This window comes from Poecilia latipinna, unplaced genomic scaffold, assembly GCF_001443285.1.
Source record: "Poecilia latipinna isolate Pla-1442-1.1 unplaced genomic scaffold, P_latipinna-1.0 Scaffold1512, whole genome shotgun sequence".
NCBI classification, from domain to species: Eukaryota; Metazoa; Chordata; class Actinopteri; order Cyprinodontiformes; family Poeciliidae; genus Poecilia; species Poecilia latipinna.
The window spans coordinates 106946-131852 of NW_015114128.1; the positions used below are offsets into that span (position 1 = coordinate 106946).

At 40.8% G+C, this 24907-nt stretch overlaps 1 protein-coding gene across 6 annotated transcripts in view; it reads right to left on the reverse strand.

The window, feature by feature from the left end:
* The window catches only part of LOC106963245 (receptor-type tyrosine-protein phosphatase delta-like), a 161184-nt gene that overhangs the window by 106421 nt on the left and 29856 nt on the right, over positions 1–24907 (reverse strand). The window contains exon 2 of one of the 6 annotated variants that reach the window (XM_015058051.1): positions 12263–12324. The exons of the other annotated variants lie outside the window; for them this stretch is intronic. The gene's annotated coding sequence lies outside the window, so the exon portion shown is untranslated. The remainder of the gene's footprint in view (positions 1–12262; positions 12325–24907) is intronic. 6 annotated transcript variants of the gene reach the window in all.

Below are 24907 nucleotides of genomic sequence, written 5' to 3' on the forward strand. Positions count from 1 at the left end.
ATAGGCAAAAAATTGCCAGAAAATTTATTTTTTTCCCTTTTTTTTCCCCCCCCCCTTTGGGTTCCCCCCCCCCCACTACTTCTCTCTTTTTTTTTCCTTTTCCTTTTAGTTCAGGCTAAAGTTATCGAAAAATACTGTGGAGCTGAGGTTTGTCCTCTCAGATTAAGGCCGTGTTTTCTTCCAGTAATCATCGAGACGAGACAAGTTTCATTCCCACCAAGACCTCCCGAGCTTGTAAACAGCCTTCCACTGACACCACTGTGTGAAAAGGGACAACATAAACACTAGAGTTTCATTGCGAGGTGGCTGATTAGCCCTGAAGGGGGCTGTAAAGAAATTCATGCCTTCTCCTGAGGTTTCCACTCATGAGCCCTTTGTTTAACTGGGATGAAAAACAACTTGATGCCTGCCACCTGGACGCCAGTGAAGAGAACGCTGCCATATTCAGGCACAAAACCCAGACAGAAATGATCCCACTCGAGCCGAGCCGATTGTTTTACCACACTTTTATTGAATCTCTCAGTTGCCCCCCGCACCCACCCGGTCGCTCTGTGCCCCATAAAATGCTGGCGAGCAGATTGGGGCTGCCATAATGGTGGCACGATGTAGAAATAAACTATTTTTACAGTGGCAGACAAAGTGATGTGACCTGGAAAGGTTGTATGTTTGCTGGGATAATGACTGTATTTTAGAGACAGGCCTCAGTGTGAACTCTAATTACTTGTCTAGGGCCGCCGAGCTACATTGGTCTCCAACTTCTGGTAATGAAGTCCATATTAGCTCTGAGCATGAATGTTGCTGGAAATATCTACCGTGACTGCTGACTTGGGAACAAATTGTCAAGATGATTTTAAAACTGTAATTAAAATAATCCAGAAGCCAAGCGAAGAAGGTTGGCAGCAGAATTAAAGGCAGATTTTTAAGGAAATACTGAGATTTATTTTTTTTTTTTTATGTTTTTATATCATTTCTTTTGAATTCTGCAGAGCTGGCTCCAAGTAAACTTAATCACTATGACACTTATTTCTCATAAATATGCAAATACATTACCAACATTATGAGCATGTTTATGGAAATTCTGTCTTAGAGCAAAGATATGTCAAAAACCTCAAGTAAAACCTTTTAAAAAGACTCCATGAGCAGAAGAGTGTAATGTTTTTTTTTTAATTATTCCTTTAGCAAAACATTTTACTAAAACAATATATTTGCTTGTCACCACGAATTTAACCACACAAAATGGCAGCACTCTGTCCCTTTCTCACCCATGCCGATGTCTTTTCAGTCTCCAGTGTGGTTAGCTACGAAGCAGATAGAAAGGGGAGAGGAGTAGCTGTAAAGGATGGAAAACTATCCATGCAAACTTAATGAAATAATGTCATTAAAATGGCACAGCGGAGGTCTGGTTATACGGCTTGAAATATAATTTTACACTCAGGTCCCCCAGCGTCCATTTGCACCACTGGCCCACTAGTAAAACAGCCCTCAACAGACTGAGAGGCGGCAAGGGTTTGTGGGCTGGTTGGAGAAAAAAAAATACATATATATTACTCAGGATAAAAAAAGGGGACAATTTTCAGGGGTTTAAAACAATGAATGCCTGCTGGATTGTGACTTTGAAAGGCTTCCTGTTTCCCCATATAAAGTGGTCAAGTCTCAATCAGGGATATCCTGAAATGAAGATATTTCAAGAAATGAAAAAGTTAAAATATCACCAAAAAAGTATGTCTGTACCACTGGCGCTTAAGGTCTAGTTGATGACATGGCAGAAATGACGAGTTTTCTCTGCCAGTGGAAGCATACAGTAATGCTCTGCTGCCCCTCCCCCACCTGTTTACTGCTGGTCAGTTGGCAGAAAAGAGGCTACTTTTGTCAATTCTCTTGCTTACAAAAAAAAAAAGGAAAAATTGGGCTGTTTAAAGAAGCACTGATTAGCTGTCCTCCACTTATTGCTGTGTACTGTAAAACACTACTATACTTTCCCATGGCTTATAAGAAAACAAGCAAAAACAAAGAGAGGTTGATTTTCAGTGTTTAAGACAATGCACGCTTGCTGGATATAATTATCCGCTATACTGCTAGTGTAATTCTTTTCATGAGCATCCAGCGAAACTTGCACTAGATGTGTTACGTTTGGTGTCTTGGATAGTCTCTCTGAAAACAACAAACAAACAAACAAAACAAAAAAAAATCTGCTGTGTACAGGTTGCCAGTTAGGAGGTTGCCAGTTTGACTCCAGGCTAGAACATAACTTGTAATATCATTTGCATAGCAGACTAGATGCATGTTGTCTTGTTTCCCTAAAAGGAATCGTCAACAGCTGCTGCCTGTCAGTTTCCAGAAGAGCTGTCTGATTTTGTAAAGTCAAAGGCGACCCTCAACGGAGTTAGGATCAACGCTAGGCAACGGGATTCGGCCCCGTCTGTCTGGTCTAAAGCCTAAAACAGCAGGAATTCCAGTCGGGGCGCCCCGTAAACTACCACCCTCCCCTTGAAGAGGTCCATATCAATCCATTTTGCATCAGCTGTCCTGTCTCACCTCTGTGTGGCCGCTTCCATTGCTGCTGACGTCCTTAATCTCTGACAGGGAGGCAACGTTTGTGGACTAACAGCTGGGAAATCTGTGCCCCCCGCTGCCCTTGCACTCCCTGCCAACCTCTCCTCCTTCTCTCACATGCCCTGCAGGGTCAACTACTCCAGGCTAATAAAAGAAGCGGCCCTTGACTGAACAGCTGGGTTCGCTGCGATCTAAATCACTGAGAAGCACACCAAGTAAAAAGTCAATTTGCTATAACATACATCACATCTGCGCAAAGTTTTGAGGGGATTTTGGGAGATAGACCAACATAAACTATTGCAAAGGTAAATTATTAAAGTGGCTTTTATAATTTTTTTGTGCGAGTGTGATGACCAAAATCTGATCAAGGAATCAACCAAGTAATTTCAAATTAAACCAACTGCTTTCAGATGTCACCCAATTAGCAAACAGAGTCAACTTGTGAGTAATTTAATCACCTTACACACAATTTGAATTGTGAAGAAAGGCGGTGGCAGCATTAAGGTGTTGGGAAGATTTTCTTCAAAGAGGCTGGTCAGAGTTGATGGGATGACTTATTGTTACCACAAAGGTACAACAAAATATCACAATAAAACGTAGTCTGCATCGCCCGCTTCTAGCAGGGGGATAAATACTTTAGTTAAAAAATAAAAAAACATAAAGGGGAATTAAAATGGAGTAAGCAACAAAACAAAAGCATCCTTTGGTAAGAAGGGGGAAGGGAGCTGAGTGGCTCTGTTGTCCCTGGCTGTTCATGGCCTAACCAGCTAATCAATAGCCCAGAGAAACACTATTTCAACTGGTTCATTGAGCTCTCCGTACAGCAGAAATACTGAGCGTGCCAACTCAGTCCGAGTTTTATCTTACTCAGCCTCTCCCTGCAGCTTTTGACGACAATGCAGATGGAAGTGGTGCATCTCAGCCCCTCACCGACGCAGGAACAGCAACTGGACTGGAGAGATACAGACTTCTACAGACGGAGATGAAGGTGGATATGGATTTTTGTATTTTAAAGCCTCCAACTCCTAATCTATGAGGTCAAATGAGATGCTGACCTCACTTTCAAAGTAAATTCTCGCTACTTCTTCTTGGGAAGGGAGATCCTCTCCTTGTTGGCTGGTGGTATTTAGGTCTTCTGGGAGCTGGAGTGTTGGAATGGCGTCGTTTCTTTAACTCAGGGGGGGAGGGAGTGCTTCAAATGTATGTCGACCTAAAATACAACCAGTCACGCCTGACCTCCACTCTCTTTTATCCTGTTGAAGCTCGGTAGACATCTTTTCTAATTTCACGTGTGTGAGAGACTGTGTGTAGCGAGTATGAAAGACGGTTCCAGATGCTCCCAGCTGGCTGCTGCCCAGTGAAGCACAGACACGTCTGCCTGCCTAATTAGTGCACACACGCTCACACATGCACGCACAGCCGACCCCTCCTCACCACTTCGTGTCCTGCTGTTTCACTGGGTTTATGGTAGGCAGAAAATATTCGCCCCCCTCCCCTCTTTCTCGTGCGTTTTATACAGGACACACACGCAGACAGCTAAACAAACAACCAGGGGCTTAATTACCTCGTAAGGGAGGCCAGAGGGGTGAGGGCTGCCGATGAGTCAGAGCGGAATAACGTAGGACGGGAGGCAACAGGAGAAAGAGATGCTCCGTTGTGTGTGGTTTTTTGTTTTTTTTTTGTGGATTTTTATAAAAGCTGTGACTCAATCGCAGGAATTATTCAGCTAAACTGATCTGCGACTTTGAGAAGTGTCAGGGTCCAACAAGCCCGCTTTCAACTTCAGCAGCTTTGTGCAAACACAAGGCTGGGGATTCTGTACTGCTTAGCTTAGAGAGAGAGAGAGAGCGAGTGAGAGAGAGAGAGAGAGAGAGAGAGAGAGAGGGAGGGGTGGGGGGAGGGAAATGCAGCAGAAGCTGATCTGAGATGCCATATGGACGTGCGTGCGTCCGCCTGTGCTTGCCATACTGACCTTTTCTTTAGGTGCCTAAAGAACGACGATGTACGTCGCTTACGGTGACACTTCCTCACAGCGCAGCGTGTCTGACATGTCTTGGCAGCCTGTCAACACTCAGGCTGTGTGTGGTAACTTCACTTGTTCCAGCCTGGCTTATTTTAGTTTCGCAGGAATATACTTGTAATAAAAGAAAAAAATGTGAAAGAAAATCATATTTACAAAAATATTCATGATCTTTAATATGAACTATAGACTTTGTCTCAGAAAGTGTAATTTATTAGGATTTTATCTGATAGAACACAAAGTACCATATAATTGTGAAAAGAAAAAAAAAAAACCTTTTTTTGGGCTATATATATTTATTGTTTTGAACAAATTATCAATAAAGCAGCAGCAGGATACATTTACATATGAAATATTGATCAGTCTGCTAAGACCAGTCAGTGTAATTTGACAACACTAGGATCAAAAAGGACTTATCTTAAAATATGATCCAAAAAATCTGAAAAGTGTGGTGTGCATTTGGATGTACCCCTATTATTTAGAGTTACTAAATAAAAACCAATGCAAGTAAATCTCCTTAGAACTCACTAAGTAAATAAACTTGTCCCATGTGTAATTTAATCTCGGTATAACTGAGGGCCGCTTGACACTTTCTTTGACACCAGAGCGTCATACCTTAAAGACAACCCCAAATCTCAGAGGAGTCGAAAATAGAGGTTTAGTGAGATTTAAAGCGGAGAAGCAAAAGCAAATGAGGTGTATTAGCATCAACTGATGGTGTCATCCAAAATCACTATGTAATATGGTCTCTGCTGCAGCAAGTCAGTCAGAAGCGTCTACAGATTTGTTGCAAGACTGACTGCTACCAGAGATTCTTCCTGCCCACAGCATCACCATTGACAACAACTCTTTCTTGTAACATTTAATTTCCCTCTGGGATAAATATAGTATTCTTGAATTTAAACTTTAATTCAATTAAAAACTGAATCTTATCACATTCCCATACCGATACAGGGTGGTGGCAGAAAACTGAATCTTATCACATTCCCAACAAAAATGCTTGTTTTTTGTTTTTTTCAGATGGGACAGGCAAGCTGGTCAGAGTTGATGGGAACCCTAAGCACGCAGTCAGAGCTAATCTTGGACAAATATGAGGCAAGACAGGACATTTGATGTTAACAGATAATTTTCCTCCAATCTGACTGAACTAGAGCCATATTTGCTGCCAAGCGAGGCGAATACAAAAACTTTGTTGTTAAATATATTGAAAACCATCTTCTGTCATTTTCTTCCTTACAATTTAGGTGACAAAATGTGAGCAAGCTGACAAGGGCATGAATACTTCTGCAAGGCAGTTACCCGACATGCCGGGTAACAGTGAAAACACTGTCAGCTACAAACTAAAATTGGATGAGCGCAAGCATCTAAATACAGCAGTGTTGCAATATCAGTGGACAAGGTCTAAAAGGGTAAACGCTAGCCTCAAACCGTTGCACATGAAACCGGTGCCAAATGCGGAGACTGAGGAGGGCAGGCGGGAGGTCTGGGGCAGCGGTGCAGCTGAGAAAGCGATCCCAAGGTCAGCATTATGTGGCAAGCTGGTGAAGGGAGAGAGGAGCGAGGTGGTGCGGACAGATGTCAAAAGTGATAAGCGTCAGGCCTGACAAGCTCCAGTTTGGCTATCACTTACTACTCCACAGCCCGCAGTCGGCCGGTGCCAAGACGATGCCAACGCCTCCCTGTGACGATCAGCGCCTCCGGAGGTTGTGCAAAATGGCTGCTGCCGTGCCAGTGCATTACCACGATTCACTAGCTCTGCAGTTTTTTGGTGTATGCGTGTTCGCGTGCGTGTTTGTGTGTGTGTGTTTTCCTCCCTCCTCAGAGGAAGTGCCATCTGTGAGTGACAGCGGGGCCTCAGCCATTTATTCTGAATGCAGTAAACAAAGCTGCCATTTCTGCATTTTGAGGCGCTGGCTGCTTGTATATTACCGCTTTTGCAAGGCTGTTTGTTGTCACGAGAGATATTAAACACCATGTGATGTATATCCATTCTCTCAAGCCAAGCAGTGGGGGCAAAATAAATCCTCATTTTCACAATTGAGAGTAGGCTGGACAAAAAAAGGGAAAAAAAAAAGAAAAAAGAAATCCAATACACAGGAGAGTGCTTGGTCTTGCTTTAAGGAGGAGGGAGAGAGTGAGCGAGGGTCACTGGGAAATAAATCCATATCAGGCTATTTACTATCATATTCTATGGTCATCGATGAGCTGTCAAACCATTTATTTCAGAGTGCGAGCTGCACGGCAGAATCATTTTCCAGGGAACTTTCTCTACATCCACAACAAATAATGAATAACTCCCAAATCGATGCAGTGTGCTTTATTGAGCTCGCACGCTTGATTTAAGTTTGGCACCTGGCCCAATTGTTTTTCATTTGCCCGATATGCCAGTCTCTCCCTCCTTTGTCCCCCTTTGTGTGGGGCTAAAAGAGGGCCTTGAATGAAGAGGGCATGTTTGTGTGGGGCGACCCATAATAGAAAAGACTCAATGTTGTTTTCCTTTTATTTGAGGATGGCAACGCAGCTCTATTGCACCCTGCCAGCTCCATTGAGTCACAGTTTGCAGAGAAGAAAACCCAGTTTCATCAGAGTGATTTGACTGTTGAATATAGTGAGACTGTAGCAGCATGAATCAGAAAACATCCGGCACCCTCGATCCGTGTTTCTCAATGGGCCCGCGGGTCTCTCAATGAAATATGCCTTGGCAGAGCCGCATCGATCCGGGTCAAACACCCGCTACCGTTACTCAATGGTGCTGAATAAAAATCATGGGCGGAGTAGGGGGGGGCAGTAAGTCTTCAGAAAGGGCGAGGTCAAGTGCTTTGACCTGCAACGGGAGGCCAGAATCCATCATGCAAGGAGAGTTGCACTAACGAGCTTTGATGCACAAGAAAAAATTTCTTTCCAGAGAGAAAGGAAATACTCGGATGGACTCGCTACCTGAATGATGTCTTTCAATTGTTTACTTCAGATAATTACATCTGCTTTTCAGCTATCAAAGCCTCAACATTTAGAATGTTAAATTGGACCAATATATATTATAAATTCAGAAAGCATCAGAATTCACAGTTAAGCACACAGGCATTCTCCTCCACAAGAATTGTATTAATGAAAAGTTGAGAGAAAGAAAAACCTATGAAAAGAGCAACATAAAACATTGTGAAATGATCCAAAAGTCAAATTCTTTCTTAAAGTATAAAACTTTGTTTTTAATGCATTTGTAAAATGTATATGCTTCACTATTGTGACCCTCCTTTGTAGGCTCCACAGAAGGCTGAGGCTTCATACAGATTTCATTTCCTGGCTTCCTCCACCCTTTGCATAAAAACAGGGAATCATAAATGCCTCAGCATGAGCAAATGACTACCAATCCTCACTGACCCAGTCAACTGCGGCATCCTCAGGACCTCCTCCTGGGTCACATGTCGGCAAACAAGAAAAGCATATTGATTACCCATAAACTCATTAAGAACTAAGAGAAGGAGCTTCTGCAGTGTCACAACAATTTGTTTCTGTCAAAACAAAAGCTCAGCAGCGGGACTGCTTTCGCCGATCCACTTCGCTCTTCCGCCCTTTTGAACTCGGCGTTCGGCAAAAACAAGAGACGCCTTCGTTCCGCGCGGACGGAGTTCGTCACCAGCCAAGCCAGCTCATGTTTCAACCCGTCAGGTGGAGGTAGTACGGCGAGCTCGTCGACTGTATTCCTGCCAGCGCTTGCCTGCCTTGGGACAGCTGCCATTATTTTGCAAAATGAGCAAATGATAACAGTGTCATATCTGCCGCTCGTGTCGTGCATCTGTTATCCCTGATGTTGGCTGGCAGCTGACCAGAGCGTCGCTTTGTATTCTCCCCACATTTCCTGCTTGATCTGTAGTCTACGGTTGTGAAATCCAGCTCTAGATAATTATATCCAATTTAGCTTTTTTCCCTATTAATTCTTATTTCCTCTTATTAAATCTTGCATAAACAACATTCCTTTGTGCCAACTACTAATTTCCTTTGGAACCCAAGCTTTTCCAGTTGGAGTCAGGAAAATGCAAACACCCAACATGGACATGAATGCCATATTAATTTGGTGCCTTTAATGACTTATTTGAACTGCTGATGGAACTGAAGATCAAATAATTAGAGTTGTGGAAACCATTATTAAAAGCTCCAGATGCAATTGGTTTAAACATTTACACGTTAGTGCGAGTTCTTGACATTTACTTATACAACTTTTGTAGAGGTCTATCGCTACATGGACTTTAAACAAAACCTGTTAGGATTTTGTTTTCCAAGAAGATCAAGATCCTCTAAAGTTTAAACCAATTAACTGGAAATTACTGATACTCTAGCGCTGTTCCAAAACTAATATGCAGCATTATTGTCAAGGTAAAATACGTTAGAAGCTGTCAGAGGAATTAAAGTTTCATCTTCGCGGTCCCAGTGGCGTCAGCAGATGACAAAGTAGTCAGGACTGCACTTCAAATTGAGAGCAACGTGGTTGATACTGGAACAGTGAGGTTCAAACAAAAATGATTGCCAACACAGATCAAAAACTGGTTTCGGGGTAGATAAAAAAAAGTCACTGAAGTTCCTGGAATGGCCTTCCCAATCCCTTACCTTGAAAATTCCCAGACTATTACAAAAAGACGGGTCTGTTCCAAGAAATTAAACAATTTAATTAAACTCTACTAATTCAACAAAGAGGAGGGGTCAAATGTCTGCCCATAAATGTATCAGGATGGCTTAAAAAAACACTCAAATGGCTATAAATCTTTATCAGGGAAAGACAATATCTACAGTAAATTCAAACTTATACCTAGTTAATGCTTCTGCAGTCCAATCATTCCAACAAAATCATCAGAAGCTCAACATACAGATTCATTCATATTTGTGCTGTATTAGTCATTCTGTCTACCACCAGACCCCTGATAGAGGAATATTTTCCCTCCGTTTAGGATTCAAGGCGTTACTCTTGCTCAGCATACCATCGACATGCCGCCAAGTTGTTGCCCCCTTTGCACCCGCTGCGGCGCGTTCCCCCTCTCAAGGCGCTGCAAAGGATGTGCCTGAAGATGGAGATAACAACTGAGGACCTGGACAGTTTCTGTTATCGTGGCTCAGCTATTAATAAGATCGCCTCTGTCCCGAGATTTGCTGGACTGCGTTGTTATCGTATTTTGGGGGACAATTTAAAAATGAAACGGCTCTGGAAATGTGGCGCAACTGTGACAAAGAGGTGGTGGTGGGCAGGCTGGGGTGGAGGGGGCTTAAAAAATGGAAAGAGATGATGGGGCCGTGGGTGTCAGTGTGGGTAATGGAAAATAATGGCCAGCAATTTATAGTTGCCATTCTGACCAGCGCCGAATGTACTGATGCAAGAGATCGAATTTTAATGTCTGCGTTCCATCACTTTGCACAAACTACCGCTGTTTAGGGCCGCTGCCAAGCAGTGCATGGATGTATGGATGGGGGTTATCGTTGAGCAGTAATAAACTGGGCAACGCTCTATAAACACTTCCCTTTTTGCTGTGTTTTTGTGATTCATGCGTACGCCGGAGCATGCTACAGAAACGCAGAACAACATTAGGCAGATTTGACAGTCATCCCATCTCCACCTGCAGCCATTGTAATATATAAACGAACAAGGGAGAGGAAGGAGGATGCAAATGGAGGCCACCTGCTCCTGTGAGGCCAATGGGGAATATGGAAGCCCATCAGTATTTACCCTCGTCCGACAAGAGTTCATCTAATCTCTCTTCTCTGCTCGCTCCTCTAGCCGTGCTTCCCCCCGGTGTAAAACAACTCAGGAGACGAAAAAACACATCTAGATGCAGCAGAGTCCCAGGGCTCTTTGCTGGGTTCATCATAGAACAACCAAAGATGTTCTATAGTTTTTACAACTGACTCCAAAACGACCAGTAATGAATGATTGATGAATGCACTTCTTAGCTTACAGAAATGCAGCTGTTGATGACATTTGTTTTCAATAAGGAAAAAAAAAAATCTAAAAGTGTTAAAGATTGGTAGTAAAACCCAAACAGAATTCATCTCCAAATACTGGCAGTGAGTACTTCAAAACAGAGGAAAAATGTTGGTGCTATTTCTGATTCTTATTGATGTTAACTCACAAGACGAGACACGATATTGAGTTCACAAGAACGAGACGAGATTTTAATATTACTTCAAAGATCAATTTTATGCTACAAAAAGACCTTCATTCTGCATTCCTATCGATTTTGCCACAAATTCAGAAAACTGACACTCTTTCTTTTTTATCTATTTGAAGCACCATTCTTAAGATAGTGCTTCAACTATCTGAACTACAACATTTACCACTTCCTGGTTGCTATTGACAGGGAATACTGTGAATGTAATGCTGAACAGATTTTAAGGTTCTTAATTTTGGTTGCTAAAAATACCGGCTGACCTAGTCTTACATATATAAACTTTCTCTATTAAACATAAAGCAAAACAAGAATAACCCTATGCCACTGGAGTAATAGGGAATGTTGGTCCATTTAAAAGCAAAAATGTATTTAGTCAAACTTCTAAAGTTTATTTTGACGAGAAAAGTTTTAACATGTGGTACAAAATCTTAAATTTGTTGCATCCGTTTAGGCATAATAATACTTTTACTTTAAATTAATTTTAAATTGTGATATTTCACATTTTAACTCAACTTTCATCTGTCTTTTTTACTTATTCTTATATGTAATCCTTGTGTTATCCACAACACAAACTGTGTTTATTAGTTCTTTGACCTCCTCATAATACAATCACTGTTTGATTTAGTCTTTTTTTATTTTTTTATTTAGCTGCAGGTCAGTTTGCCCGATCACAAATGTATAACCTCATTTAATGATTTTATGCTTCTTTATCTTATCTGTAGACAAACAGTTTCAGGTGTTTTGTATCAGTTCATTTTGCTCGACAGACATGTTGAACAATTATAGAGATAACTTATCATAAACATACTCAAATCCCTGGTAGTGTTGGATTAGACGTTTGTTATGAAGATTTCAAATAACACCCTGCACACTTTTTGATTTCTGTTTGGGTGATCAAAATGAGACGCCTCTCCTGATCAAACCAAAACAACAATGAGCAAACTCCAGTTAGTAGATATTAGTTGTTGGCGTCACTCGCCAACTTCTTCCAACCATTGGTCAGTTGTCAAGGAGGGTGCAGACTGACTCATTTTCTGGATGAAACTTTTTCTTTTAGCAGATGGCTACCTAACATGTATAAAGTCAGGTACCAGAAACAATTAGAAATGTTTCGAACACTGCTAACATACCAGTAACCGACCTCATCTATTCTCCACCAGCAACTACAGGGATAGAGCGAGAAATAATAAGAAGGTCATCAGGAAGCAGGGATGTTAAAAGATCATGTTCTTCAATTTAGCTCCATACAGACTAAATTGAAGCTGCAGTAGGTGGATGGATAGACGAGCTTCATGACTAACTGTGGGAACTGCTGTCATGAGAAACTGTGATCTGGCTCTCTTTATGTCGTGTAAATGTGAGCGCAGCACAGCTTGACTGAACAGGAAAATGGCTTGTGATGAATGCCATTCAAACAAAAACAGAAAGGGGGGGGACAAAAAAAAAGCATCTAAACAGCAGGTCTGCAATGAAATACAGAAATTACAGATCAGCTGTGACTCATGCTCCTCGGTGTTGGGTTTTTTATTAAACTCACTCATTAAGATCAGACTGCATTGTCAGTTTCCTCGGCTCCGAGCGCAAACAGCAAATAACCACCTATAGGGCACAAGAGGCAGAAATCAGCCGCATACAATTTTTCCTTTCTACGCCGCGTCGTTTTCAGCATTTCACTCCTGACGTCAGGCCTCTTAATGAAGACGGTGGAGCCTTTTTCTCCGCGCAGCCAGTCTAAAGATTTTATTTCACTGCTTCCACAGCTTGCCTTATTTCACTGCGGCTTAATGAGAGTCGTTTGGAATAATAGGCTTCCATTGAACGGAAGGCATCTGCATCCACACAGCCCTAAATGAGTGAGCTAATTTACAAAGATAATCACCTCTCCTGCTGTGCTTTTATGCAGAGATGCTGTAGATTTTTACCCTTGGATTTAATGAAGTCAGAAATTAAATTCAGTCCTCCGGTAAAATGCCAAAAGTGTCACTGAAAATGTGCCTATAGGTCATAAAAGTAAGTGTTATCTGCACAGACGTGGCACCTAACTCAGGGATTTAGGGTGGGTTTTTTTGTGTCCTCCCCCGCCCCCCAAAAAAACAAAGATATTCTAAAAAGATGAAGGTTTTTAAATCAAGTTTTACCATACTCTCCACAGCTATTACCACCCCAGGTAGGGATGTGTAAAATAAATCTTTTGGGCTTCTTTTTTATTCCAGCAGCATGAAGTCATACGGAAAAACTTTAATTTGACCACATTTATTGAGAGTGGGTAATTGTTTTCAACAGAATCACTGGTGTCGTAACTATTGGAGCTCATAAAAACTGCTATAAAGTAAATGTATTTGAAGCATATGTGTAATTTAATCCATAGCTGAACCAGAGTTTTGAGGCGATGCAAACTGCAATATAAGAAGGTATAAGAATGACACAGAAAATATTTTGCCATTTTATTACTGTGTGAGTGTCATAACACCGTGTGTGACAGAGCACATTTTAACCATTCGTAGCATCTTCTAACACGACCAGCTTTGTTAGCCTAAAGAAAATCTATTTTCCCTTAAAGTTTTACTTCCAAAAGGATCACTGCTCAGTGACAGAGGCTGAGAGGTTGAAAGCTCAAAAGAATCAAACAGTACAACTTTCCAGCACTCTTGTCATGTTATCAGCTAAAAGTCTTGCTCTTTCTCACTTTCCCACAGCCTCAATAAAGACTCCAAAACATGTCTCAACATGTTGCAGAAAAAAAAGCAAAAAACAGATTCCTTTCAAATAGTTTCTCACATCTCTGTGCTTACAAAAACTTAATTTTGAATCCTCATATTACCATCACATCATCATGGACATAATTCGTCAAATATTTCCTGCTTTTCCCTCCAAGCTGTTATTGCATAGATAGCGAAGATACTAAAAAAATCTTGTAAAAAGGGGGCAAAAGCATTCACTCGTATTTTTTGAAAATTCTACAGTCACAAAAGCTGCAATCAATCCAGATATCCTGTATTCAATTCTGTACTCACACGACTGATTGGAAAACTATTGGAGTCTTAAGTTTCTGAGGAGCACACTGATTTCTCAAAATCGCTTTTGGAACTTCCAATTAATAATATATAAATTCTCGTTTTCCAACAGCTATGATATGGGACGATATTTCACTTTTAACTTATGTAAATCACTCTTCAAAACAGGCTGAACAAAACTTGCAACTCAACAAGAAGATGTATGTTGATCTTCTTAAATAAGATCATAATAGCCACTTGCCTAAGCTTGCTTAAATCTACAGTCAGAGCAATAATTGAACAGCACGTATCTAATAAAAACCTGGATATCTTTATTATATCAAATTGTGCAAGAAAGTGCTAGAAATGTAATTTCTCAGGTTACCTCAGATTACAATAATGTTCATTAATTGTGCTATTGGCAAGTCTTTTAGCTCTTAATAAATGATCATTAAACCTATAAAACAGCACATAAATACTTTAAGTAGGAGTCATTCAGTACTACAAAGAAAATTTTAAACAGTCTGACTTAAACATTCATGAAAATCCAGCCACATAAAAATAACTACCAACACTTTTTAGCCTCCCCAAGAGAAAACAACTAGATTTCTTTGAATGTTGAGTTAATGACGTCCGAGGCACAGATAAAGAATGAAGATAAACTCTCCTTCTTTCTCTCTCCCTCCTGTTCTTTCCCGGCCAGTGTGCGCGTGAGCGTTTTCACGGATGACACAAAAGCTGGGGCGTCATGCAGTCACTGCAGATGGTAGATATGAAAACGAAGGGAGAGAGAGAAATAAATAAAATAAAAAAAAACACGAAAGCGGACAGGAAGGGACTGTCATTTCAGACGGGAGAATCTCTTCTGAAACGACATGGACCATTCTGACAGAGTGAAGCCCTGTCCTGTCAGAACAAATGGGAAAGGTCACACACTGACAGTGTGGTAATGTGCTGTTCAATGAACTACACTCTGTTATTTAACTTCCCACTTTGGATTAAGATAACTTTACTTAAAAAAAAAAAAAAAAAAATGTCATGCCCTTTTATTTCTGTAAAGGTTGCTCCGGAGGCAGCCACAAGCAAAAAGAGGGCGAGCTGTTTATCTCTGCTTTCCCCGTTTTTCTGTTTTAAGCACTTGGACTTGGAGCAAAACTGTCAGTAATTTGGCAACATTTACAGTACCGCCACTCCTCGCAGCTCCGTTGGAGTGGCTGTTTAAAAAATAAAATAAAATAAAAAATTGCAGACAATATCAAAGCAGCAGCAGCAGCAGCAGAGGTTAATTCCCCGGTGCAGTGCTATGCAGACTGGCAGTCCAAGCGGAGGAGCAGGACGACAACAAGGCTAGCTGCTAGCTTTGTCTGTAGATTATCACAATGGACGGCCGGGACGGTGTCCAAATAAACGGCGGAGGGTGGGAAGATGGAAAAGAAGGGATTACATTGTAATGTGTTTTCATGGCTACCAAATGAACCCTCGTATTGACTGTGACACAGCACTGAGGACACACACACACACACACACACACGCACTCACTCTTCCAGGACTGTCACAAGAATAAAAAGCAGCCGCAGCAAAAAGGGAAATTCATTTGAATATTAAAGCTCGAGGGCCACATTCCAGCTTTGGCAGCTAAAATGTCATCCAGCCGAATATTATTAATTTTTCAAAAGTGCATTAACTGTCTCATTGGTTTAATAATTCTACAATTAAGGGTGTTGTAAATGACACCTTTTCCTCATAGGCCAGAGGCAACCCATCAAAATATGGATGTTTGCAGTTAATTTCTCATTTCAAAGTGTGCATCAATCTCAGTTTCAGCGGCAAACATTGCAGAACGTTTATTTTTACTTCAAGCTTTCTCTGATCCTCATCTCAGTTTCAGCACCAGCCATCTTGCGCTTCCCCCCCACCCCCCGCACCCTCCCAATTTCCATTTCATTCGTATCAAATAAGGTTTTTAAAAGCCTTTTTTCAACCTGGGAAACTGGGCTCATGTTTAATTGCAGGAATTCATGACGTAATCTAATAAGCATGTAATATTAAACTCAGAGAGATGAGAGTGAAGCAACAAAAAGTAGGCGGACAGAGAAAAGCATTCCAATTCCCGTACAAATTCTCCTTTTCTCACAGTTTGACCCAAGCACACAAAATGATGTGATGGTGTCCAGTTGCAAGAAGGCCTAAAACACTCCTGGAATGTTTCTTTAGGGTACACAGACATGAGAGAAAACATGCGGAGACAAGGTAGGTGGAGGCAGGCTTGGGATCTAGGATTACAGTGCACTGCACCCGACATCGACTTCCCCTCGACCGCAAGAGGAATTTGATGGAAATTGTTTCGACAAGAGGTCACAGAAGTTCTCATTTAAGACAGTCTCCTAACTGTGCTTGAATGTAGGCTTTAAATAATCTTAAAGGCGAATTATTTAAAGCTCAGCTAGGGATGTCTAGCGGTTCCTCCCTCTCTCCCCCCCCTTGTATTATTGTAAGTGTGGGTTAACCTGTGTCAGCAACTCAAACCCCTAAACCGTGAATGAGTTAGACTTAAACATAAGTTTTGGATAAAAGGCAAGATACATAATCCAATTATAAAATCAATGCAAAACATATTTATTGTTTTGTAAGATTCAGAACTGTCATTTAATTCTTGAAAGAAGGAATAACGTAAAAATGTAAATATTTAGACAAGGCTTTTTTTTCCCCTCATGCTGAGCCATTCTACAATCTAAAATTTACATTTTTTCCAGTTTTCAAAACTACTTTAAAAAAAAACTGCAAAACTTTTCTTTGATGGCTTAAAGTCCTTTTAATGAGATGCCTGAGAGATCAAAGTTTTCTCCATTGTACTGATTAACCAACTTTTACAGTTTGGTAACTTGTGATAGTCTGATAAAAAGAATGGTAAATAAACTAGATAAATCAAGCTCTGTTTCAAAATCAAAACACTACAATAAAACATGTAAAAAAATGTGACACCTGGAGTAATCCATCTGACGTTGAAATATCTTTTTTTTTTTGGTTTTACAGCAACAAACGGATCTTTGCGAAACATTAAACAGAAGAACTTCCTCCAATGATTAAATGTGCTTGAAAAATTGCTCGGGTTGGTGAAATGAGCTAATTAAATTTGATTTTCAATAACTTTGATCAGGTTGAATTTGGACAGTTCCTGTTTCTGGTCTACATACAGAAAGGCAATTCAATGCCAGCAGCCTGAAATAGCCATAAAGTAGTGATCTCTGTGGACATCCAGTGTTTGGATGGATAAAGTCAAATGACAACTGTTTTCATAAAACATTGTAATCCAATATGCTCAATGTTATTTTTGTACATCTTCCTCATGTTGGAAAGTTAAATACAAAGATAGGCCTCTAAATGTCAACACAAACGGGTTTATTTTTTTATTTTTTATATTTTTATCATCACTTTAATTTCAGGCAGTTACTATTCCATTTAAGTGTGATTTCGACCACTAGATAGCAGCACAACCTACACACTTGACCTTCAAACAGCTTCAGCCTCCTTCATAAATCATTTCCCACCGCCACAAAATCTTCACATTGAATTTATCATGATGTCGATCCTTGGTATACATCGAGACATGAATAACTTTGCGACTTCATGCGGATTTGTATGCAAAGCGTTTTTATGCGGCCCGTAACTCGGTGCTATATCCGCCGTCTTGAGCCATTCTGCATGAACTTCATATTAGCGTAACTTAAGTCTGCTCAACAACTCTGGCTAAAACCGACACTCTATGTTTAACCGCTGCCGTCTTCCCTCCCAGCGGATTTGCGAATCTCCACGGCCAAATATAGTTAATTGCTCCTTGGGACTTGTAAATGTTGCCAGAATCCCTACTCTGTGTTTAATGATCAGCCTTAGGTCATTTATCTGTAAATACCCACTCTACATGAATGGTTCTGTGTTGGAATATACACATCTAAAGATATTGAGGCTATAAATACATTGTGAAGGGGTCATGTATGGCATATTCTTTTGGCCTGCCTAAATATAAACAAGTCCCATCTGCATAGTGTCAACTGTAACAGGGTGATGCAACTCTAAGAAACCCCTCTGAAATAGTTCCTAAAATATACATGAAAAGGGATGTGCCAGATGTACTTGTTCTTCTGTCTGAAGACCCAAACACAATCTTGAGTCATCATCCTTAAAATATCCCGACACTATAATGAAAAAGGAAAGACAAAAAATAAAAATAACAAAAAGACTAGAGGTGTCAGCATTGCTAGTGTGTCCAAATCAGCAACTGTTTCTATTCTTGTCTAAAAAAATTTTAAATGTTTCTTTGCAGGTTTTGGCAGGTTGGCGGAAGAGACGGGACAAGAAAAGCTGCAGCTCACATTAATGTCTAATACTCACTCATTACTTTCCCACACAGAGCCACGTTCCCCCTGGGCAAACATTTGCTTTGCAAAACGCATGCATGAAATTCTTGAGACCAGGCTCCCCCACGAGACTCTAAATAATAGATTACCAGCACAGCATCCAGTCGGCACTATAACTTCATCCCCAACTGTCTGGCCTCATTAGCGTGGGAAGCGTGAAAGATAGCCGGATGCCAGTCCAGGTGAAGGGGCTCATCTCTGGCCTTTGGCACCCTTAAAGAGATATACGGCGTCTCTCTTTGTGCCGTTCATCCTGTAATCCACAGTTGCGCAGCTGAGCTCCCAGAGGCAAACGAATGGTAGCAAACAGCAAATAAGAGGGGAGGGAAATTGAGTGAGAGGAGGGAGAAAGTTGCACTACGAGGCGCCGACAACAAAGGAAGGAGTTCAAACGTGGCAAATTCATACGTGAGCAATGAAAGATGGCTTGGTTTGGGCTGCATGGGCACAACCAAAGGTGACCTAAGCCATTTTCGTCTCCGATTGTTCCCACTTCTCCCCTTTCTAACTGCTCCCTCCCTCCACACTTTCCTTTTTTCTTTCTTTCTTTCTTTCTCCCCCTCCCACTGAAGCTCGGTCTTTCTCGCCCTCTCTCCCCATGTCTTCTTCCAAATGGCAGTCATTATACCGGACATGAAAAGTCATTTTAGTTCCGCCTGGCTTCTTCAAAGAGGCTCGCTATAATTGCTGATTGAGTGGAGAGAGAATGCCGGGGTTAGGCAGAATTTAAACATTGACTCCTAACCTTGCAGCAATCTGGAAATTTAATTTTGATTTATACAAAGGGGTGGGAGAACATAGGAGGAATAAAGAGAGGAATATATTTACACCAGGATGATGCCAGATCGGTTCGCACGCTGTAGTCCCGACTTTACGTCTAATTTTAAACATCTCCCTTTGAACATTTGAAGGGACAGCATGCTTCAATTCTGGCGCGACTTCAGGAAAACACTTCCAAATTATGAAAAATCTGTCCCCTATTAAATGCATTCCTCAGTCGTGAAATTGCTACGAGGCAATGTCACTGCACTTTGTAATAGAATTCTTTCCCCTTTGCAAATCCCAATACGAGTTTGGGGAAAATTAAAAAAAATAAATAAAAATTGAACACCAAATGCAAATCTTTAGTTTTATTTCAAATAATCCTCATTTCGTTATAGGTTCTGTGCATGCCAATGACAAAAACAAAACAAAAACAAACAAAAAAACGCTATGCAACTGCTCACAAACATGTTCACATGTTGAACTTAAGCTAGAGGTAATCTGGATTATTTGTCTGCCAGTTTTACACATCTACAACATACAATTCTTGTCAATTCTTTGCAAAATAGCTTATGACGACTGAATGACTTATGGCACATGATATGCATTGATTTAATCTATTTCATTCAAGTTTTGAGCTCTGCCAAGATGGTGAGAACATTCAGAAAAAAAAAAAAAAACATGAGCTGCCCTCTCAAGCCCACATACAGAGTTGTCTAGAGGTACTTTCCCCATTAGGCAGATGGACAGGAATGCAGAAGGATGCCACATGCTACCTATGCTAAAGCTACAAGCTAACACTACCGCACTGATATTTGAAAAGGTCAAATTCATGCATCTGCAGCAGTGAAGCAGAAAACTCCCCGGATGAAGCACAGTGACGCTAAATGTTTAAATATTAGCTTCACAGACAGATAGAGCCCAGTGGTGGGGTTCTGTCTGTCTGAGATGCTGCTTCAAAGCTGCACATTTCAGAATCCCACAATTCTGTTCTGCGGCACGAGTTTAACGCAGGACACTGTTAATCAGTTGGCAGCTCAGTGGGCTGTGAAATAACGAAGAAATAAAAACCAGAGCAAGCTACCCTCCTGCTGCTCTTGTTGATATTGTGATAAATTAGCAGAAATGTAGAAATCGTACATGGTTGCTGCCGAATACATTTTCATGGAGCAGATTCCAGTTTTCACTGTGGAAAACGTGTTTTGAAACCACCTGATCCATGTTTATTTTGCTAGATGTGTCTTTGTCTGAAAATCTCAATTTTGTACTAAAAGCAAATTGACAAACAAGTGGAGGCCCAGATTGGCTCAATAAAGCTAAACAGTCAGAATAAAATAATTTCAAGATTAAGATCAATCTATCTAGTTAGCTCACACATGCATACATTGTAAAATAGTGTAATAGTTTGATGTGTGTGCGTGTGTGTGTGTGTGTCTGAAACCTCCCTGTTTACTTGTAGCCACCAGTCTGGCCAGGCCTGTCTTCCTTGCACTTATCTCTTGCAGCCTTGTATTTTGCACAGCAGGAAGCGTAATTGTTCTTGGAACGGGGCTATCAACCAAAGTCTCCATTTTTGACTTCTTTCTTTGAAGACCTTCTTCATAACACCCCTGTTTTTTATATTTATTTTTTTCTTTCTTCTGCCTCTTAGGCTCTAACTGCAAAGTGCCTCTGAACAAAAGTGTTTTAGTAAGTCATTCACCATCGATGGAGAATGGGGTAGATGGTTTGAAAATAATAAAAAAAAAAACATAGTAGACTCTCCTCACCGTCCATTTCAGCTAGCAACCCCCACCCCCGTCCCTTTTCCAGTCCATGAAACGTAGCTCTCACGTAGTCTCTGGCGAGCAGAAACAAATTCTGAAAACTGTCATACTTTAATTGAAATTCCATCACTTGTGTGGCTGCCATTGTGGAATAATTTGATAAAGCTGTGTGACATGAATGCACAGAGCTACCCGCCACTTTCATTTCTTTTCCCTGCTTTTATTTCCTCATTTAGCGGGTTATTCGGATGAACCTCGCCCAATTCTACCCTCAGCCTTTTAAAAAATAATTAAGATGATGGAAGGTGAGACAATGAAGAGGACATAAAAGGAAGTACCATTTTGGGATTAGATCGGACCATCACCTTCGTTCTTGCATTGTTTTATCCACATAATTAAAATCCTTCTTATTTAGCCAGGACCAAACTTTTTCAGTACCCTGAGAGTTGCTATTGTGGGACAATCCAAAAAACATGGGGAGTCAATAGAGGAATTAGAACCCAGTGCCACTGACCCTTATCCAAATCCATACCAGCATACTTGCTCTCTTGCTTATGTCTTCACAACTGGCTACAGGAATTTAGACTCCATCATATGGTCTGAAACCTAATCTGTGACCAAAGGGACAGCTGGGACAAAAAAAAAAAAAAAAAAAAGTGGTCGTCTCTGCTTGCTTCCTAGGCTAGAGAAGACCTGGAGGCAGACTCTAAGGTAAACTAAAGTGACTGGGAGGGTCACTTCATAATTTAACATGTATGGATGGAAGATTTCACAGATGCTGATGCATGTTATGCAGTGAAGATTTAGAGCATTTTTACAAACTTTTAAGGGAAAAAAAAAATCTTTACCAGAGTTTTAGGGCTTCTCAACTTTTCTAAGCCATAAAAAAGTTTATGTTAAATGTTTATTGTATATGTATACAATGATCTGGTTTTAAATATGGAACCAACGTATATAGGTTAACTGGATGGAAGGATGGATGGACGACCAGAGACTTAAGGCTGAAGTGTTTATTATAGTTATATATATATATATATATATATATATATATATATATATATATATATGAATACACTGATTATTGTTGGATGGAAAGATTAATGATTAGACGGCTGAATTCGATAAACAGTGGGAACATTGAATTAAGTCTGAATTTACAAGTACTTCATTCTCCATTTTTCCATATTTGGTCTCGGTCTGGAAAACAAAACAAAAGTTCCACTCTCTTCTACATGCCTTCAGACTGCAGGACCACCTGAATGTAGAGCTTGAGACGTTTTCTTAAAATGATATTATTCAAACACCAACAATGAAGACAAAAGTTTCACATAAGAAACGAGGCGAAGATCAAGTTCAGCCGCAACCTCCTGTTTCTTTCACATAATATTTACGCCTCAGCTTTTTTTTTTTTTTTTGCCCTGACGGGGTGATGGACAGTAGAGGTTATTTTTGCCTGGGCGTGAAAATAGGCTTTTTATTATTCCAGCCCAGTGGCAACTTGAATATCAATAATAAAAAAAAAAGAGCTGCTCACTGTTCCCTCTATGTGTAAAACCAATGCCCCGTAGCGGTGGTTTTTATCAAGCAACCCACCCTTGACGCTAGTTATGCAGTACTAGAGGTTACGGGAGGAAATGCTTGCCAAGTAAATAAATGAGTGAAGCGATTGAACAGAGGATGGGGGAAAACGCAGCAGGACCCGGTGCCAAAGTGAACCAAGGGTAAAGTCATGATCACTTCATTATGCTGCGGCGCAGCTCGGCGTTGTGCGAAATCAAACTGCTTTTTCATTTGTCACATTGCATCAGGTTTGGTCCCGGTGAGGTGGGTTTTGTAGTTGGTGGGAGCCCCGCCGGCCCAAACCGCAAAGTCAAGGCAAAAAAACCCCCATCATCTTACTAACCAGAGGAAACTTGACAACATAAGCTCATTCATTAGTACACACGCCTTCTTATCCCTCAGTACAGCAGCTAGCAGTCATATCCGTCTCCTGCATCCAGTCAACCACCCACCCTGCCAAAGAGCGAGTTGGACTGCCATTCAGGAGAAAGCTGTTGAGGGCTACTGCTGGTGCAAAATAAAATAGAATACACCCACTGGATTATAGAGGCCAGGCAGTGAAGGGGGGTATGAGGTGTGGGTGGAGGGTGGGGAGGGGGAGATGCGTTGATTGCTAACAGACCTATTGGCACTCCATCCCCTCCACTTCCAACGCAACGGCGCCGGATAATTGTGGCCTCAGTGTTTGCGTATCCGTTTATGTAATGTAAGTGTTGATTTCTCATTCCAACACTTGTAATGGGGGGACCTGGCCTTGAAATTCCTAAAGCAGTGCTCACAAACACACTCTAAAAAAAAAAAAAAAAAAAGTAATTTCTCTGGCCTTTTTTTCCTTTTCATATTTTCTCTCCTCTACACTTGAAAGTAAACCAGTGAGTCAGAGCCACTTGGCTGTGCTGCTGAGACAATGGGGCTGTAAGGTGCAGGCACACTTGGTTGTAAAGAGAGGTCGGCTTTGCTCCTGAGAGGCACACAAGTGTAAAAAAAAAACAAAAAAACATGCCAGACACTGGGAATAAAAACAAGCTTTCAGAAGTTAACCAATAAAATGTAACAAGTTGCCTACATTTTATTTAAAGGAAATATAATTAAGTTATTTCTAAGCAAAAAAAAAAAACAATATGCAACTATGACAACAGATTTCAAACAAACACAAAAACCTGCATGACTAAATTATTTTTACATGTTATCTAATTAAGATCATGTTTGCTAGTTTTGTCTTTCACAGTTTTTGATTAAAGCATAGTACATTAGTGGAACAGGAAAAAAGAAGGAACAGGAAAACAGAAGCTGTGACTCTGTTCCAGCACGGCAGCATATTGGGCTTTTGGACCAACTGAAATTGGATCCAAACTTTTAAAATTTACCTTTACTATGCAACATCTAAACCTTTTCCCTGATTTGATGTTCAGTAGTAACCCCAGGGTTAAGAAGCATGGCTTGATAGTGTGACCTAAACTTACTGGTAAATTGGGCTCAACTAGACTAAGCTAGGTAAACCTGGGATTCTTGCTACTAAAATGTTACTAGCAACAACTGCCAAGGAGCTTAGCAGCTGTGCTTGTTAGCAAAGTTAGAACTGCCGTTACGCAATTAACTACTTAAAGTTGGAAACATTGTTTTATAATCTTTTCTAATAAGATGGCCTGTAAACAGTTTCCCAGTCAACCACAGCTAATGTGTGCCATTCAAAAGCAATGACTACAACAGGGTTAAAGACTCCAGATTAATACCAAGTTTGACTTTAGGATTTTAGGGCTGTTTCTAAACTACCTAATTGTTGAACATATTCTCAAAAATAATTTGGTTCTGCTTTGTTATAAAAACTATTATTTTTTTCTAGAATTTAACCGTTACGTCCAATATGTTTACAAACTAAAATCTCTCACTTACATCATTTAAATTGTAATAGCAGATTTATCACTCTCAAAAATAGTTTTCTCTTCTAATTTTCTGTTGAAAAGCAGACGGGGGGATGAGCAGGGCGTCAATGGAATCACAAGTATAAAACGTGCAGGCAGGACATTTCCTTTCAAACATGTACGTTTTGTTTTTGCTTTTGGTTTAAAGGCTTGGATCTTCTACCATGACTCTTCTCCAGACAACCTGATAAACTGAGGTTAAAAAATTCTCATATTTCATTAAATATTAATTTCTCTCTTCATTTGTTTGAGTTCAGCTAAAGGTCTCCATCTAAGGATGTTGTTTTACTTTGGAAAACAACACAAGGCAAAGAAAGGGTCGACTGCATCAAAATGTCAGCACCACTGCTTCTTTCTGATGACTGGACCACTTCCTTCCTCCAGCGACTCGGGCTGAGCACCGCCTCGGTGCACTCTCCTCCTTTTGCACCAGCAAAATAAGAAATCGAACAAGTGCGGCGCAGCGTTAATTTGCCTCGTGTCAAAATTTGGGCAGCCGTTGCTAATTGTTTGGGGTCAGGAGAGTGTAAAGCGTTTGTCGAAAGACGTTGACTGCAGAGGGAGGGCAACGGAGTGCTTACCGGCTTCCAACCTGGAAGCACCTGAACAAACACAAATACGCACCAATTTGCATGTTTCAAACAAACACATCCATCACTTTTCCACACTCCAGCCTTAATCACTAGCTTCTGATCACTCCATAAGATAAACCATGCACTGGCTTTCCAACAACTACATTTAAAATAATCCGACAGCACTACTGA